Source organism: Bos taurus, chromosome 22 (genome assembly GCF_002263795.3).
Source record: "Bos taurus isolate L1 Dominette 01449 registration number 42190680 breed Hereford chromosome 22, ARS-UCD2.0, whole genome shotgun sequence".
NCBI classification, from domain to species: Eukaryota; Metazoa; Chordata; class Mammalia; order Artiodactyla; family Bovidae; genus Bos; species Bos taurus.
In genome coordinates, this window is record NC_037349.1 from 632,885 (window position 1) to 652,881 (window position 19,997).

The 19,997-nt window shown below is 42.0% G+C and overlaps 1 protein-coding gene across 2 annotated transcripts in view; it reads left to right on the forward strand.

Moving 5' to 3' along the window:
- Positions 1–19,997, forward strand: part of VOPP1 (VOPP1 WW domain binding protein) — a 180,184-nt gene that overhangs the window by 118,249 nt on the left and 41,938 nt on the right.

The window sequence follows — 19,997 nt, forward strand, 5'->3', positions numbered from 1 at the left end:
AGGTTCATGGTTGGTCTTGTAACAGCCACTGCACCCCCCTCTTTACAGCCCAGATATGTGTGACTTCACCATGAGGTATTGAAAGGTAATCAAACTGTAACCATCTATCTCCACAGATGGGCAAACCTCTGCCTGTCAGGGAAACCAAGTCAGACTAGGAAGGAAAAGATTCTAACATGTGACTCCTCAGCTGAAGTTGACTCCTCAGGTGTGTGAAGATTTTGACATGACAGCCAGCATATAAGACATATAAGCCAGCATATAAGACATATAAGCCAGCATATTAGACATATAAGGTTTAAAGCCTGTGACTGGAGAGGTGAAAATTCTTCTGAAAAGACTTTTTCTCACAGATGTTCAATACTGAAACTTACCAGAATATGTCTGTTACCTTGTTTGTGATGGTGGTATTATATGTGGGTTTGTATGTGTACAAAATCAACAAACTGCATATTAAATATACACAGTTCTTTGTATATTAATTATACTTTAGTAAAGCTATTTAAAAAAGAAAACAGATCAAGAAAGCCAAGGCACTGTCTCCTCCCCTGCAGTGCTCCTGCCGGGTGCCCTGAGAGCAAGGACCAAGGCACGTGTTCCCAGCGCAGGGCCCTGGTTCCCCGTCTTGGCCGTGCTCTGGACTCACCTGAGCTGCTGCTGCTGCTGCTGCTAAATCGCTCAGTCGTGTCCAACTCTAGCGACCCCATGGACTGCAGCCCACCAGGCTCCTCCATCCATGGGATTTTCCAGACAAGAGTACTGGAGTGGGGTGCCATTGCCTTCTCCGGACTCACCTGAGCAGCGATTCCAAATCCACAGGTCTCAGAGGTGTATCTGAAATTGCCCAGTAATTGGAAGTGAACCAGAGTGGAAAGCCACTGTTTTCTCGACCATTCATCACAGGGTGTCCACCTGAAGCTGCAGGGGCTCCTCCTGGGCTGCCTCCTTTCCTCTTTAGAGGCCCACAGGTAAAGGGTTCTGCATGGGAGGACTTACTGCTGCCTTGTTGAAATGAAGAACTTTCCCAAGGCAGGTCTGGGAGGAAAGGCTGGAAATATGATCTGCCATGTTATGCCATGCTGCTGCTGCTAAGTCACTTCAGTCGTGTCCGACTCTGTGCGACCCCATAGACGGCAGCCCGCCAGGCTCCTCCATCCATGGGATTTTCCAGGCAAGAGTTCTGGAGTGGGGTGCCATTGCCTTCTCTGTGTTATGCCATAATAAGGCTAAAAATAAATTAATGCATTAAATAATATTTTAAAACCTTGTTATGGGAAGGTAGAATTGGTGGTAAGTAATATATTTTGGATGATAGACTCAATATTGGGAAAGAGATGGATATGACACATGGATATCCATCTGAACAGGAAGAGCGCTTCGGGGAATTAGTGGGAAACCTGAAATGTCATGAAAATCACAGAAGACTTTGTTTAAGGAGAGAAGAGGCAGGAATTCCCAGGATGTCAAGAAAGCAAGCAGCCTACTGAAGCAAGAAGACTACTGAGATTTTAAGTGCAAAATAGTAGGGAACCCATGTGAAGGCTTCAGGAGAATCTAAAAAAAATGATTAATGGGGCCTTTTGTGATCATTTGGAGCTAATTTGGATTTGCCTGCTAACATCCTGTGAGGTTGGGCTCATTGTTTCAGTGGAATCACGAGACTATGATTTGACAGTCCTGAGATGCATGGAGACATGTAATAGCAGGTGTCTTATCCCAACTGATAAGATAGGGAGTTCTGGTCTAAATAAACAGGCCAGTTAGGTAGATTTGTGGCTGGTGTAATAGCTGTACATATAAAAGTATGATTAATAAAATACCAACATGGAAGGAAGGTCTTTAATGGAACTGATCTGTCCAAGACAGCTCATCAGAGAACACCAGATAGTGTTTGGGTAACGTGCGTGGGTGCACATGCCCCCTCTCTTCCAGCAGGGTCCTTCCTTTCTGCCTATACTCCTGGCCCTCTCCTCTCTGACTTTCCATGAGCTAGGCCAAGACTCTTTATGTGGAGTGGCCTTCTCTCTTTCTCTTCCGTTGAGTTTCTTACTCCAGGTAGCCTGACTGTGGAAGATGTCAGGTTCTGGGCTGTGGTTTAGGATGTGAAAGATCCCCCTGTCTGTTCAGGCCCAAGCCTCATGGTTACACCTGACCTTCCTGTGGGGCTATGCTATGGTCATTGCAGAGAAGAGGAGCAGGATATATTCTGCACTCCTGGGGCCAACAAAACTTGGTTCTTGATTTAAGTGACAGGAATCTGGGAGGAATAGTGAATACCTTGAGTGACAGAATGAGGCTCCCAAAGCTCCTGACTGGCTAGAATAATGAACCAGATTCATACGTTTAAATTTTATTATGAATAACTGTAAGATCCTATATTTAGGTTCCTGAGCCGTGTACCAGTACAGGGTGGGAAGATAGAACTTACTGACTGAGAAAAGCTTGGAAGCTTAGTTGACAGAAAGTTCTTTATGACTCAGTTGTGTTATGGTTGCTAAAAATGTTAATACTGTCTGAAGCTGCAGTGGGAAGAGTGAATGGGCATTTTTTCCTGATGATGGGGAGCCAATTGTATGGAAACTGGGCATGCTTTCCTGGAGGTAAGAAGACTCCAGAAACATGAGGACCCCTTCAGATGATGGAGGGTGTACTCTCACTGGAATGGCTGTGGAAGATGTGGGCAGCCAGCCTCTAATGGGGAAGTTGAGAGGGAAGGTGAGTCAGTGATGTAGCGGGGAGAGGGGGGTGGGTTCCTCCATACATGGGAGTGGGAGCAGAGCTCTTCAGGTTCTTGGTGGGGACCTGCCAGGGGCATTGTATGCCGAGGCACCGACGACCTTGCCTCTGCCCCTAGTTTCATTTCGCCTTTGGAGTTTTCTCTCATACTGTGGGGCTGTGTTGAGTGTTTTCCAGGAGCCCAGTTTCTCACAGTTGAATTGAAAACCTCTGATAACCTTGAATGTACTTCCTGATTCTAGCTCAGGAAGTCCTTAAGCATCTGCCTTGTGTTCTGCTCTGTGGGAAAATGCAGATAATAATGGTCCTGTAAGAAGCAGGTCCAGGTGTCAAGATCCATATGGTATATAACTGAGGAGAACAGACCAACCGTCAAACTAAGAAACTAAGAGGAAAAAAATGTTCTGGCTGATACATAGAAGGGAGAAAATAGCCCACTGAGATTTATCCCAGCATGTTTGGGAAGAGCTGGCCTTGTGCTTGAGATGGGATTGATGGGAATTTACTTAAAACCCTAAAATGTCCTTATTTCAGCCATGCTCCTTTCTTTAACACCAAAACAAACAAACAAAACCATCCCCCATGAACTCCATGTCTAGTCCTCTACCTTGAAGACTCTTCTCACAGAGTCTTCAGTGGCTCTGAAGTGGCTGCACTAAATGCTGGGATGATTTTCCATGAGTCAATTTAAACATAAATTACCATTTTACAGCACAATAAAAAATCTCTTCACCAACAGTTGGCTATTTTTTTTAATAGAGTTTGTAACTTTATAAATACTGGACACTCTCTGACTTGATGTTGCTCTCTCTACTCTTGAGGTTTATGTGACTCAAAAGCCGAGAATGGATGTGTCTGGTGTGCAGACCCTTCCCTTCCTGGGCAGTGCTGAGATGGCGCGTGCTTACCTCTTAGGCTCCTTGAACTCCCAAAGGGCCATCCTGTTATATTTGCATTTAATCCCTGCTGTGGCAAATCTCTAACTTGGGGCAGACAGTCTTGCAGGCAGAAGTATCCTCAAAACTACATCACCTTTCATTTTCCTGGAGGGAAACACCCTGATGTTACCTATGTGTTCATACCTGCTTAGAATGGACCATTCTTTTTCTGTCCTTGTAGCAACTTGTGCTGGATCCTGGGATACAGTGGAGAATACTTGGTTAACAAGAAGCAGACCCAGGGGCCCATTTCAGCTAATGTACATGCTCTTTTCACTCTTCTAAAGCAATCGTGTATTTCAGAGGCTTAGACCTATAATTCGAAATGTCTGGGATCTGGGAGTAGATGTATTAATGGTACTGAAAAGCACTGACTTCCTTTCTACTGCAAGTTTGAAGATCTGGCACACAGAGTAGGACAAGAAGGAAAACACAGTTCTGTTGTCTCCTCCTAAGCAGCTCTGTACACAGCGGAGACAAGGTCATGGGCTTAAGTCAGTCTTCAGCTGTCCTTTGGAACAGCAATGCCATCTCAAGGCTTGTGCACTGGAAGCACAAGACCGGGTGTGGCAGATGATGACTTATTTAGTAGCTAGACTGCCTGCTAATGTTGGCTACTTTTAATTAAGCTCCGTATTACATTTAACATTATTTTTATAATTGAAATTATTTGGAATGTCAGCAGGGGTATGCTTAGGGCCCCAATTTACCAGCAGGTTCATTGGAAGAAGGAGCTTTCCTTGTGGCTCAGCTGGTAAAGAATCCGCCTGCAATGCACGAGACCTGGGTTTGATCCCTGGGTTAGGAAGATCCCCTGGAGAAGGAAAAGGCTACCCACTCCAGTATTCTGGCCTGGAGAATTTCACGGACTGTATAGTCCATGGAGTCACAAAAAGTTGAACATGACTGAGTGACTTTCACTTCATGTCACTTCAATGGGAGCTAGTTTGCTGCAGGAGTTCAGGTTTCAAAGCAGTAGATATTTCCTGATGAATACACCTCTGAAGGGAAATGTTTTATCAAATCAGGACCCCACCCTTACAGCCTCATTTAACCGTAATTACCTTTTTAAAGAGTCCATCTTTAAATTCAGTCACACTGAGGGTAAGGACTTAAACACAGGCACTTTGGGGAGGTACAGTTCAATCCTAACAATGTTCCTCTGCATCACATCCCACAGCTTCTGAGTGTAGCCCACAGAATTCTACACACCAAAAAAAGGAGAGAAAAAGCCTCACTGAATTTTTATTCTTTAATTCTTTTTTATTGAATGATAATTGCTTTACAGAACTTCATTGTTTACTGCAAACCACAACATGAATCAGCCATAGGTATACATATGTCCCCTCTCTTTTGTACCTCCCTCCCATCTCCCACCTCATCCCACCCCTCTAGGTTGACACAGAGGCCCTGTTTGAGTTTCCTAAGCCATACAGCAAATTCCTGTTAGCTATCTATTTTACATATGGTAATGTAAGCTTCCATGTTACACTTCCCATACATCTCACCCTCTCCTTCCCTCTCCCCATGTCCATAAGTCTATTCTCTATGTCTATTTCTACACTGTTGCCCTGTAAATAAATTCTTCAGTTCCATTTTTTTAGATTCTGTATATGTGCCTTAGAATACAGTATTTTTCTTTCTGTTTCTGACTCACTTCATTCTGTATAATAGGTTCTAGGTTCATCTACTTCATTAGAACTGACTCAAATGTGTTCCTTTTTGTGGCTGAGTAATATCCCATTGTGTTTAACTACAACAACTTCTTTATCCATTCATCTGTCCATGGACATCTAGGTTGCTTCCATGTTCTAGCTATTGTAAATAGTGCTGCAATGAAGAATGCAATACATAGTCTCTTTTGATTTTGTTTTCTTCAGGGTATATGCCTAGGAGTGGGATTGCTGGGTGATATGTGGTTTATTCCTAGTTTTTAAGGAATTACCGTATCATCTTCCATAGTGGCTGGATCAATTTACATTTCCACCAACAGTGCAAGAGCGTTCCCTTTTCTCCACACTCTCTCCAGCATTTATAGTTTGTTGACTTTTTGATGAGGACCATTCTGATGGTGTGAGGTGATATCTCATTGTAGTTTTGATTTGCATTTCTCTAATAATGAGTAATGTTGAGCATCTTTTCATGTGTTTGTTAGCCATCTGTATATCTTCTTTGGAGAAATGTCTGTTTAGGTCTTTTCCCCACTTTTTGATTGGTTTGTTTTTCTGGTATTGAGTTGTATGAGCTGCTCGTATATTTTGGAAATTATCCTTTGTCAGTTGTTTCATTTGTTATTATTTTCTCCAATTCTGAGGGTTATCTTTTAATCTTGTTGATGCTTTTGAACTGTGGTGTTGGAGAAGACTCTTGAGAGTCCCTTGGACTGCAAGGAGATCCAACCAGTCCATTCTGAAGGAGATCAGCCCTAGCATTTCTTTGGAAGGACTGATGCTAAAGCTGAAACTCCAGTACTTTGGCCACCTCATGCGAAGAGTTGACTCATTGGAAAAGACTCTGATGCTGGGAGGGATTGGGGGCAGGAGGAGAAGGGGATGACAGAGGATGAGATGGCTGGATGGCATCACTGACTCGATGGACATGAGTCTAAGTGAACTCTGGGAGTTGATGCTGGACAGGGAGGCCTGGCGTGCTGCAATTCATGGGGTCGCAAAGAGTCAGACACGACTGAGCGACTGATCTGATCTGATCTGATAGTTTCCTTTGCTTTGCAAAAGCTTTTAAGTTTAATTTGGTCCCACTTGTTTACTTTTGTTCTTACTTCCATTACTCTTGGAGGTGGGTCAAAGAGGATCTTGCTTTGAATTCTGTCATTGAGTGTTCTGCCTATATTTTCCTCAAGAATTTTATAGTTTCTGGTCTTACATTTAGCTCTTTACTCCATTTTGAGTTTTTCTTTGTGTACGGTGTTAGGGAGTGTTCTAATTTCATTCTTTTACATGTAGCTGTCCAGTTGTCCGAGCACCATTTATTGAAGAGGCTGTCTTTGCCCCATGGTATATTCTTGCCTCCTTTGTCAAAAATAAGGTACCCATAGGTGCATGGGTTTATCTCTGGGTTTTCTATCTTGTTCTATTGGTCTATATTTCTGTTTTTGTGCTAGTACCATACTGTCTTGATGACTGTAGCTTTGTAGTATAATCTGAAGTCAGGGAGGTTGATTCCTCCAACTCCATTCTTCTTTCTCAAGACTGCTTTGGCTATTTGGGGTATTTTGTGTTTCCATATGAATTATGAAATATTTTGTTCTAGTTCTGTGAAAAATGCCATTAGTAATTTTATAGAGATGCATTAAATCTGTAGATTGTGTTTGGTAGTATACTCATTTTCACAATATTAATTCTTCCTACCCAGAAACAGGGAATATCTCTCCATCTGTTTATATTGTCTTTGATTTCTTTCATTATTGTCTTATAATTTTCTGTGTACAATTCTTTTGTCTCCTTAGGTAAGTTTATTCCTAGATATTTAATTCTTTTTGTTGCAATGGTGAATGGGATTGATTCCTTAATTTCTCTTTCTGGTTTTTCATTGTTAGTATATAGAAATGCAAGTGATTTCTGTGTATTGATTTTGTATCGTGCAACTTTGCTAAATTCACTGATTAGCTCTAGTAATTTTCTGATACTATCTTTAGGGTTTTATAGGTACAGTATCATGTCATCTGCAAACAGTGAGAGCTTTACTTCTTTTCCTATCTGGATTCCTTTTATTTCTTTTTCTTCTCTGATAGCTTTAGCTAGGACTTCATGAGCTATATTGAATAATAGTGGTGAAAGTGTACACCCTTGTCTTGTTCCTGATCTTAGTGGGGAATACTTTCAGTTACTTGCCATTGAGAGTAATGTTTGCTGTAGGCTTACCATATATGGCATTTACTATGTTGAGGTAGGTTCCTTCTATGCCCATTTATTGAAGACTTTTAATCATAAATGGGTGCTGAATTTTGTCAAAGGCTGTTTCTGCATCTATTGAGATTATCATATGGTTTTTATCTTTCGATTTGTTAATATGGTATATTGCATTGATTGATTTGCATATGTTGAAGAATCCTTACATTCCTGGAATAAATCCAACTTGATCATGGTGTATGAGCTTTATGATGTGTTGCAGAATTCTATTTGCTAAAATTTTGTTGAGGATTTTTGCATCTATATTCATTAGTGATATTGGCCTGTAGTTTTCTTTTTCTGTGTTGTCTTTGTCTGGTTTTGGTATCAGGGTGATGCCACGTGGTCTCATAGAAGAATTTGGAAGTGCTCCTTCCTCTGCAATTTTTGAAAGAGTTTTAGAAGGATAGCATTAGCTCTTCTCTAAATGTGTGATAGAATTCTCCTGTGAAGCCATCTGATCCTAGGCTTTTGTTTCTTGGGAGATTTTAGATCACAGTTTCAATTTCAATGCTTATAATTGGTTTGTTCATAATTTCTATTTCTTCCTGGTTCAGTCTTGGAAGATTGAACTTTTCTAAGAATCTGTCCATTTCTTCTAGGTTATCTATTTTATTGCCATATAGTTGTTCATAATGGTCTATAATAATCATTTGTATTTCTGCACTGTCTGTTGTAACCTTTCCTTTTTCATTTCTAATTTTGTTGATTTGATTCTTTCTCTTCTTTTGATGAGTCTCACTAAAGGTTTGTCAATTTTGTTAATCTTCTCAAAGAACCAGCTTTTAGTTTTATTAATCTTTACTATTGTTTCTTTCATTTATTTTTCATTTATTTCTATTCGGATCTTTATGATTTCTATTCTACTACTAATTTTGGGGTTTTGTTATTCTTCTTTTTCCAGTTGTTTTAGGTGTAAAGTTAGGTTGTCTGTTTGATGTTTTTCTTGTTTTTTGAAGTAGGATTATACTGCTATAAACTTCCTTCTTAGAACTGCTTTTGCTGCATCCCATAGGTGTTGAGTTGTCGTGTTTTCATTGTCATTTGTTTCTAGAAATTTTTTGATTTCCCTTTTGATTTCTTGAGTAACCTGTTGGTTATTTAGAAACGTGTTGTTTAGTCTCCATGTGTTTGTATTTCTTACATTTTTTTTCCCTTGTAATTGATATCTAGTCTCATAGTATTGTGGTCAGAGAAGATGCTTGATTGTGATTTTAATTTTCTTCAATTTACTGAAATTTGACTCGTGACCCAAGATGTGGTCTATCCTGGAGAATGTTCCATGTGTGCTTGAGAAGAAGGTGTATTCTTCCTCATTTGGATAGAATGTCCTGAAGATATCAAGGAGATCCAACTCATCATTTAAGACTTGTGTTTCCTTATTAATTTTCTATTTTGACGATCTGTCCATTGGTGTGAGTGGGGTGTTAAAGTCTCCTACTTTATTGTGTTACTGTCAATTTCTCCTTTTATGCCTGTTAGTGTTTGTCTTTGGTATAGAGGTGCTTCTATGTTGGGTGCATAGATATTTACAGTTGTTATTTCTTCCTAATGAATTGATCCCTTGATCATTATGTAGAGTCCTTCCTTATCTCTCATAATCTTCTTTATATTAAGGCCTATTTTGGCTGATATGAGGAGTGCTACTCCAGCTTTCTTTTGCTTCCCATTTGCATGGAATTTTTCCATCCTCTCACTTTCAGTCTGTATGTGTCTTGAGGTCTGATGTGGGTTTCTTGTAGACAACATATATATGGGCCTTGTTTTTGTATCCATTCAGCCAGTCTGTGTCTTTTGGTTGGGGCATTTAATCCATTTACATTTAAAGTAATTATTGATATATATGTTCCTATTGCCATTTTCTTAATTGTTTGGGGTTGATTTTGTATATCTTTTTTCTTCTCTTGTATTTCTTGACTCTATAGGTCCCATTAACATTTGTTGTAAAGCTGATTTTGTGGTACTGAATTCTCTTAACTTTTGCATGTCTGAAAAGCTTTTTTATTTCTCCATCAGTTCTGAATGAGATCCTTGCCAGGTTCAGAATCTTGGTTATAGATTTTTCCCTTTCGGTACTTTAAATATATCCTGCCATTCCCTTCTGGCCTGCAGAGCTTCTGCTGAAAGATCAGCTATTAAGCATATGGGGTTTCCCTTGTATGTTACTTGTTGCTTCTCCCTTGTTGCTTTTAATATTCTTTCTTTGTGTTTAATCTTTGTTAGTTTGATTAGTATGTGTCTTGGCATGTTTCTCCTTGGGTTTATCCTGTATGGGACTCTTTGTGCCTCCTGGACTTGATATTTCCTTTTCCATTTGGGGAAATTTTCGACTATAATCTCTTCAAAATTTTTCTCATATCCTTTCTTTTTCTCTTCTTCATCTGGGACCCCTATAATTCAAATGTTGGTGTGTTTGATATGGTCCCAGAGGTCTCTGAGGCTGTCCTCAGCTCCTTTCCTTCTTTTTACTTTATTCTGCTCTTCAGAATTTATTTCCACCATTTTATCTTCCAGTTCACTGATTTGTTCTTCTGCTTCAGATATTCTGCTATTGACTCTTCTAGAGTATTTTTAATGTAAGTAATTGTGTTGTTTGTCTCTGTGTGTTTATTCTTTAATTCTTCTAGGTCTTTGTTAATTGATTGCTGCATTTTCTTCGTTTTGTTTTCAAGATTTTCGATCATCTTTACTATCATTATTCTGAATTCTTTTTCAGGTAGTTTGCCTATTTCCCCTTCATTTATTTGGACTTCTGTGTTTCTAGTTTGTTCCTTCATTTGTTCAGTATTTCTCTGGTTTTCATCATTATTATTATTTTTAAGGTATTGTGTTTGAGGTCTCCTTTTCCCAGGCTTCAAAGAAAGTTGAATTATTTCCTTGAAGAAGGTTGAATTAATTCTTCCTTTTGGTTTCTGCCCTCCTAAGATTGGTCCAGTGGTTTGTGTGAGCTTTGTTTAGGGTGAAATTTGTGCTGAGTTTTTGTTTGTTTATTTTTCCTCTTATGGGCAAGGTTGAATGAGGTGGTAATCATGTCTGCTGATGATTGGGTTTGTTTTTTTGTTTTGTTTCTTACTTAGGTGAGGCATCCTGCATAGGATGCTACTTGTGGTTGGGTGATGCCAGGTCTTGTATTCAAGTGGTTTCCTTTGCGTGAGTTCTCACTGTTTGATCCTCCCTAGGGTTAGTTCTCTGGTAGTCTAGGGTCTTGGAGTCAGTGCTCCCACTCCAAAGGCTCAGGGCTTGATCTCTGGTCAGGAACAAAGATTCCACAAGTGGTTTGTTATGGCATTAAGTGAGGTTAAAACAAATATCCAAAAGTGAGAAACCAAAGATGAACCCCAGACAAACAGCAGTTACAAAATCAGGCAAATAATAATTAAAATAATGGAATATACATATATACATATACACCCATGAGCAGTGAAAACAGTCCAACAAAAATAAAGTACAGTAGATTGACCTGGCAAACAAAGGAAATGAAAAATTATGTTGACCAGTTAAGAACAAAACTAACTTAAGCACAAACTGGAAAACAAAACTAAAGCAAGGTGCCAAGTGGGGAATAAAGCAATGAAAACAAAACTAAGAAATATGTTGAGAGGAAAGAAGAGAAAGAAAGGAAAGAAAGAATAGATATGCAAAATTAAATAGAGGTAGATGAAGAAGATTTATATACATTAAAAATTAACTGAAATGGGAAAAGAACAATAGGAAAGGCAGACAAAAGAATAAATGTAGAAAAATACAATAGGTTTTAAAAAATTAAAATTCTAAGAAAGAGAAAAGAAAAAAAAAAAAACAGAAGAATAAAAAAGGAAAACTCCACAGAACTGCAAAAGCCCAACGTAGAGGCAGAGGTTTATAACAACATTAGCAAATGTGACTGAATATACACATATGCATATACACACCCATAAGCAAAATCAAAACAGTCCAACAAAAATAAAGTACAATAGACTGACCCAGCAAACAAAGGAAACCAAAAATTATATCTACCAGAACAAAACTAATTAAAGCACAAACTGGAATAGAAAACTAAAGCAAGGTGCCAATTGGGGAATAAAGCAATGAAAATAAAACTAGCAAATATATTGACAGGAAAGCAGAGAAAGTAAAGAAAGAATGGATATGCAGAGTTCAGGTAGATAAAGAAGATTTATGTATGTTAAAGATTAACTGCAATGAGAAAAGAACAGTAGGAAAAGCAAACAAAGGAATAAATGTAGAAAAATAATAATAGGTTTAAAAAATTAAAATTAAAAAAGAGAAAAGAAAAAAAAAAAGAGAAAAACTCCACAGAACTGCAAAAGCCCAACTAGGAGGCAGAGGTTTATGACAACAATAAAAAATGTAACTGAGGGGGAAAAAAAGCTCAAAAGCTTAGTTGGATGTCTTAGTGCCAATAAAATTGACAACTACAACAGAGGAGGAAAAAGGGGAGAAAAATCCAACAGAATCTACAGAACAAGTCAAAAAAAAAGAAGAAGAATAAATGTTTTTCTTGAGTCACCGCTGTCAGAATCCTTTCCCTCGCTGGGAGTCACAGTCCCCCTCACCTCCCTAGGATGCCCTCCAACACTGTGCTGATCTCTGGACCTGCTGTGGAGGCAGCTCAGATTCTAATCTGGTCCTACTCCTGTGTGTTCTTGCCTTCAGTGTCCACAGCCATCAGAGCTAGAGCATTTTCTTTTGTGGGAGCTCTCAGTGGCCTTTTATATATTCCATTAGACACAGAGTCTGCTTAGTTGATCATGTGGATTTAATCTGCAGCTTGTACAGCTAGTGGAAAGGTTTTGGGTCTTCTTCCTTAGCCACAGTACCCCTGGGTTTCAACTGTGGTTTTATTTCCACCTCTACATGTGGGTTGTCCACTGGGGTTTAGCTCCTAAGGCTGCACTGCAGGATTTGGGTCTGCAGGGATTCTGGCAGCACCAGGTACTCAGGGGAGTTGGTGGCTAGGGCAGCAGGAAATATAGTGCTCTAGAAGAATATGGCAACCAGTATTGGCCAATACGCTCCAGTATTCTTGCCTGGAGAACTCCCTCTCTGACAGAGAAGCCTGGCAGGCTACAGTCTACAGGGTCACGAAGAGTCGGACACAACCGAATCAACCCTGTGCGCATAGACATAAGACACTTAGTTGAGCCTGAAGGTGGAGCAGCTGCTTGGCTTGCGGGGACCCTGACAGCACCAAGTGTGCAGGAGCACAGACTGCCTCTGCCGCAGGAGTTATGGCCCTGTCAGAGTCTGTTTTTGAGCCTCTTGTAGCTGGCAATGAGAAGGCCTCTTTGGCCACTCTTTCTCCATAGCTCTGCCCATTCAGGCACTTAGAAGGCTCCCTTGCCTGGAGTCCTTGTCTGTCGTTTGGGTGTGTCAGGCACTTAAAGGGGCACCCTGAGTGGGGTCCTACTCTGGAGTTCAGGGCATCAGTCACTGAAAGAAGCACCCTGGCTGGCATCCTACTCTGTGGTTCAGGACATCAGGCGTTTGATGGGCCAGCCTGTCTATTGTTCAGCTGCTGATGCTGGCGTGTGGGAAGAGAGAGACTATGGTGTGACTCAGCAGTATTGCCTTGCTTCCATGGCTGCCTGCCTTTCCTCTTCCATCATTTCCTGCCACAGTCTCCTCCCTAACATCCCCTCGATCCATCTGTCTGCAGTCAACAGCAGCCCTCGCCCTGGGATTGCTCCACATTCCCTAAACTCCAGCTCCCAGCCTCTGTGCTTTCCAGGAGACCAGCATTCCTGTCTGGGGTATGTATGGCTGCAGCAAGGACTGTCTGATTCTCATTCCATTTAGGCTGATGCAGATCAGCTGTTTCACCCTCAACCTTAACTATTTCTCCTCTGATTCAGACAGTTGCCCCGCTGTGGGGATCGGACCCCTGCTTCAGTTCCCCTACCTGCTGTGGGCAGGTCCAGTCCTACTAACACTCCAGTCTTTCCCCCTAGTTCCTTCATCCTACCGAGTTTTGCGTGGTTCTATATATTCTTTTCCACCGGCCAGGTTCTCCTGTCTGCTCTCAGCTGGTGTTCTGCATGCACGTCTGTGTCTGAAGGTGTATTCCTGATGTATCTGTGGAGAGAGATGTACTCCATGTCTACCTACTCCTCCGCCATCTTTTTCCCTCCTAAATTTTTATTCTTATATCTGCTTTCCGCCTTTGTACCAAGTTCATGATCACTGGACAGGTTACCCTTCAGCCCTCACTGTGCCCAGAGCTGGGCAGCTCTAGTTATAGTCAAGAGTCAAGCTAATTCCGCAGGAAACATCTTGATGGTGAAGGTGATAGAACAGTGAGAAAGAAACTGTTCTGAGCTTGGAAGATCACAGTCTCACTGCTCCTAAGCTGCAGGTGTCTGCCGTCTGTGTTCTCCATCCTGGGCAGCCACCTCCTACCCTCATTCAGAGGTTGTCCATAAGAAGCAGATGAGCAAGGATATCTCTTACTGACAAAACTCTCCACGAGAGTTCTAGAATGTGATCATTGCAGGACATCAAGTAGAATTAGGAGCAGCATCAGTGTGACCCAGACAGAAGTCATAGGGGACCAGACTTAGCCCAGCACCATTAACAGCAGGAAGTCATCTGCTAGTCAGGAGACTTGGGCCTGCAGCTGCCCAGCACCTACCAGGAGGATGAAAGAATCCCTTCTAGACACAACAGAAACTTGAGCCTGTTCACTTTTGACCTGGGGCTTCCACAACAGTAGGTTTGAAGCAATGTGTATATCTATGTGGCTGTACGTGACCAAAACCTAAGTTTTACAGAACATTCTTTTTGTGGGATACCCTCTGATTTTTAAAAAATTGATCTTTACCTTTGTAAAATACATGATGTTACAACTCAATAACTTGATTTCATAATCCACTAGTGGGTGACAATATCTGAAAACACTCTCTGTTGTATAATATTGTGGGAACTTTGGTCAGATCAGATCAGATCAGATCAGTCGCTCAGTAGTATCCGAGTCTTTGCAACCCCATGAATCACAGCACGCCAGGCCTCCCTGTCCATCACCAACTCCCGGAGTTCACTGAGACTCACGTCCATCGAGTCAGTGATGCCATCCAGCCATCTCATCCTCTGTCGTCCCCTTCTCCTCTTGCCCCCAATCCCTCCCAGCATCAGAGTCTTTCCCAATGAGTCAACTCTTCGCATGAGATGGCCAAGTACTGCAGCTTCAGCTTTAGCATCATTCCTTCCAAAGAAATGCCAGGGCTGATCTTCAGAATGGACTGGTTGGATCTCCTTGCTGTCCAAGGGACTCTCAAGAGTCTTCTCCAACACCACAGTTCAAAAGCATCAATTCTTCGGCGCTCAGCTTTCTTCACAGTCCAACTCTCACATCCATACATGACCACAGGAAAAACCACAGCCTTGACTAGATGAACCTTTGTTGGCAAAGTAATGTCTCTGCTTTTGAATATGCTATCTAGGTTGGCCATAACTTTCCTTCCAAGAAGTAAGCATCTTTTAATTTCATGGCTGCAGTCACCATCTGCAGTGATTTTGGAGCCCCAAAAAATAAAGTGTGACACTGTTTCCACTGTTTCCCCATCTATTTCCCATGAAGTGATGGGACTGGATGCCATGATCTTCGTTTTCTGAATGTTGAGCTTTAAGCTAACTTTTTCACTCTCCACTTTCACTTTCATCAAGAAGCTTTTTAGTTCCTCTTCACTTTCTGCCATAAGGGTGGTGTCATCTGCATATCTGAGGTTATTGATATTACTCCTGGCAGTCTTGATTCCAGCTTGCATTTCTTCCAGCCCAGCATTTCTCATGATGTACTCTGCATATAAATTAAATAAGCAGGGTGACAATATACAGCCTTGACGTACTCCTTTTCCTATTTGGAACCAGTCTGTTGTTCCATGTCCAGTTCTAACTGTTGCTTCCTGACCTGCATACAAATTTCTCAAGAGGCAGATCAGGTGGTCTGGTATTCCCATCCCTTTTGGAATTTTCCACAGTTTATTGTGATCCACACAGTCAAAGGCTTTGGCATAGTCAATAAAGCAGAAATAGATGTTTTTCTGGAGCTCTCTTGCTTTTTCCATGATCCAGTGGATGTTGACAATTTGATCTCTGGTTCCTCTGCCTTTTCTAAAACCAGCTTGAACATCAGGAAGTTCACGATTCACATATTGCTGAAGCCTGGCTTGGAGAATTTTGAGTATTACTTTACTAGCGTGTGAGGTGAGTGCAACTGTGTGGTAGTTTGAGCATTCTTTGGCATTGCCTTTCTTTGGGATTGGAATGAAAACTGAGCTTTTCCAGTCCTGTGGCCACTGCTGAGTTTTCCAAATTTGCTGGCATATTGAGTGCAGCACTTTCACAGCATCATCTTTCAGGATTTGGAATAGCTCAACTGGAATTCTATCACCTCCACTAGCTTTGTTCATAGTGATGCTTTATAAGGCCCACTTGACTTCACATTCCAGGATGTCTGGCTCTAGGTCAGTGATCACACCATCATGATTATCTGGGTCGTGAAGATCTTTTTTGTACAGTTCTTCTGTGTATTCTTGCCATCTCTTCTTAATATCTTCTGCTTCTGTTAGGTCCATACCATTTCTGTCCTTTATCGAGCCCATCTTTGCATGAAATGTTCCTTTGGTACCTCTGATTGTCTTGAAGAGATCTCTAGTCTTTCCCATTCTGTTGTTTTTCTCTATTTCTTTGCATTGATCACTGAAGAAGGCTTTCTTATCTCTTCTTGCTATTCTTTGAAATTCTGTATTCAGATATTTATATCTTTCCTTTTCTCCTTTGCTTTTCACTTCTCTTCTTTTCACAGCTATTTGTAAGGCCTCCCCAGACAGCCATTTTGCTTTTTTGCATTTCTTTTCCATGGGGATGGTCTTGATCCCTGTGTCCTGTACAGTGTCACAAACCGGGAACTTTGGTAGTTCTTCCCAAATCATCACCGTACTTTTACCCAGTGTCTCATCTTCCTATGTTAGTTCTGTCTTTATGGTTACATTATCTGCTAATTGTAGAGAGTTCTTGGCATGGAATGGTATAGGAAGTCTGGTCAATATGCAGTTCCATGTTAAAGCAAGAACTCCTTCAGGTATTATTAAAGAGTGGGTTGCCATTTCCTTCTCCAGGGGAGCTTCCCAACCCAGGGATCGAATCCAGGTCTCCCACATTGCAGGCAGACGCTTTAACCTCTGAGGCACCAGGGAAGCCCTATTATTAAAGAGTGGTTGCTAAATTTCTGTTTGTAACTCCATCACAGGGATCTCCCACCATTTGCCCAAGAAGTCTATGCTTCCTTCACCTTTTCTGGTACCATCTGCTGAATTTTCACCTTTACCTCCTGTTTCTTCTGGGCTTGGTTTGCTCTTTGGGAAATGTTAAGCTTTAAACTGTGCCACCTTAAACTTCGCCTTCCCCTCTATACCTTTAACCCTAACCCTTTACTTTCCTAGACATCCTGCCACTGCCCTACTTCTCAGTCCTTTGCAGTTGGTTTATTTGCATGAGTAAACGGTTGTGAAGTCTTACATAGTCACTGTTCATGAGCATGATCACGACACACCATCGTGGTGATGACTTGGTCCAAGCAGAAGAATAGGAAGATCAAGTGGGATCCAAGAAGGTAGCCCTTTGGTGACAAAAGACTCAGTGTTACTGCAGAATCAGTGTCTGCAAAACACCTTCCTGGAATATTTGCCAAATCCTTTCTTGGCTTCAGCAGACAGTGGCCTGGGGAGGTGTGTGTGTGGGAGGTGTGACATCCCCAGTGCCTTGTTACCTGAGCTTATTTCAAACATGGAGTTGATAATATTTTACTTGCATGTTAAATAAGACAGTTGTGAGGCACTGACCTGGCATCTTGAATGTAAGATGTGACCAAAGCATATAACCTTTGTTCTCGTTTGTGTAAGTTCTCTATTGCTTAGTCATTAGTCACTGCCAAGTGAGCAGATTGAAACCATTTGTGTTTATTTTCTTACAGTTCCTATAGATCACAAGTCTGGACATAGCATTGAGGGGTCCTTTGCTCCTGGATATCACAAAGCTGAAACCAAGGGGTGGCTGGGTTGTGCTCTCTTTTGGAGCTTGTGTCCTCTTGTAAATTCATTCAGTTGTTGACAGCATTCATGTTGTAGGACTGAAGTCCCAGTTTCCTTGTTGGTTGGCTGGGGGTCACATTCAGCTCTTGGAGACCACCCTTAGTCCTAGCTCTCTTCTTCAAAGCCACAGAGGCCCCCCTGGTCTGCTACAGCTGTCTTACATAACATACTACTTTATTTAATGTTTCATAATCATGGGAGTGACGGTCCCATCATAGTCACAGGACCTGCCACACTCAAGGGGAGGAAATCATGCAGTCTGTGCATTCTAGAGGGGCAGGCATCTTGGGGCTGTCTTTGAATTCTCTCTACCACATCATCACATTTATCTTTGGATCTAACTTAGTTGCTAAGGACTCTTGTCTTTGCAAATTCGTGGTCAAAAATGGTCCCATCTCTGTGTGTACAATTAATTGTCTGAATTCCACGTACTCTGGAAGGCAGAAGCCCTTTATCTCCTTTGAGTGCCCCCCTCCCTACACACACACACACACACACACACACACACACACCCAAGGAGTCACTGTGGATGGTGCTCTGTGTAGTATCAGCAAATGATGCTATTCGTGCAGTGCCCATCCAACCCTGGCCTAGTCCCTGGCTGGCCTGCCCCCAGTGTTTCCTTTTGTCTTCCTCGCTGTGCTTAGCCTCCTCTCCACACTGCAGCTGGAGGGCTCACAGCCCTGGGGCCAGCGATCCTCTCCTAACACTGAGGCCCTCGTGCAGTTCACGTCACAGCCAGGCTGGATGTCTGTGTGGTCTGTGTTCAGATGTCACCCTGTCAGTGAATCATCCTTGAATGCCTGGTTTTACATTGTATCATCCACCACTCCTTCCCACTGCTTTCAACTTGCCAGCTTCTACTTTAGTTTTCACCATGTGGAACTTACTGCCATCTAACCCCATTCATGTTTCTCTTGCTTGTTGTTTGTCCCCTTCTTCTAGAAAGAAAGCTCCCGCATGTCCTTCTGTTAGGGTTTTTATGGCTCCCCCCAGACCCAGCACAGGCTGAGTTCAGAGTGGCAGCTCGGTGACTCTGTGTTGGATGCCTGGGTTGTGAGAACCAGTAGTGTTTTTAAGCACATATTTTGGTGCTCTGCTAGCTGTTGGTTGGATAAAAGAAGCTAAACAGATTTTAGCTTATGCTCCAGCATGTAGGAGCATCCCATCAAAATCAAGAATTTCTACCTAGTAGACAGAAGTTCATGTTTGTGGTCTATAGGAGGAATGGGCGTGTGTGTGTGTGTGTGTGTGTGTGTGATGGCATGGTTTGGTGGGGGTCTCTCTGCTCAGTTTATCCTTGAAATGATAGAGGATATAGCAGTGATTGGGTGCTGAATGTTTAAAGAGCTCGAAGCCCCGGGAGCCAACCAGGGAGAAACAGCACTACAGCTCAAATGTGTGGGGTTCCATTATAACTCATAATACTCCATCTTAGCTAATATTTTATAGGGAGCTATTTTCTACATATTTTTCTACATAAAGCAAGTCAATTTGTACTGTAATTACCTAAAAATTCAGTGTCCAAAGTCTTGGATCAAATTGTGTATTTCTCCCAACTACTTTTTTTTTTTAATTAGAAAATTGGCAGGAACTTGATATATCATAATTCTGTGATCATTTAATATTATTGAGAAACAGCCTTACCCCTCAACACACACCCAACCCACTGCCACTTGGACTGAAACTGCTGTAGTGAAAGTGTGTCTATAAAAGCCAAAGTGCAGAAGCTTTCATCGCTTCTCTCTTTTCTTAAAGAAAGCGGGTCTGGGGAAGAGTGGGGATATTGGAGGAGTCCGAGCTGACCCCTGGGAACCTTGGCCCTGTGCTGGGCCTGTCCTTGGAGAGTGAGGGCCTTTCTCAGGGCTCTACTCAGGGAGGAAGGGCGCTGAGCACCATGACTGCAGCATCAAGGGGGCAGGACAGGTGTGAGCAGCCGTGGCCCTTGTCAGCACTTTAGGTGAGGGTGAGGCCTTCAGACTTAAAGCAGTGCTATAAGGAGGCCCTGCCCTCCCATGCCTTTTGCTTATGGGGAAACAGGCTCATAGATGTTGAGTAACTTGCTAGCAGTCTTGCAGCCGGTAAGTGGTAAGACCAGGACTAAAGCACAGAACTTGTCCAGCTTCATGACCTCTGCACTTCAGCTCTCTGGCCTTGTTGATGCAGATCCCCAACTTCTGACTTGGTCAGCACTGCCCAGCATCTGCACGGTGCTGATGCTCCCCTCTGGTTTCATGCAGGTCTTTGCTCATCCAGTTATAGGGCCTCCCCAGAAGGAAACCACTGTGATTCTGCCCACCGGGATGTGTAGCAAACAGATGCTTTGA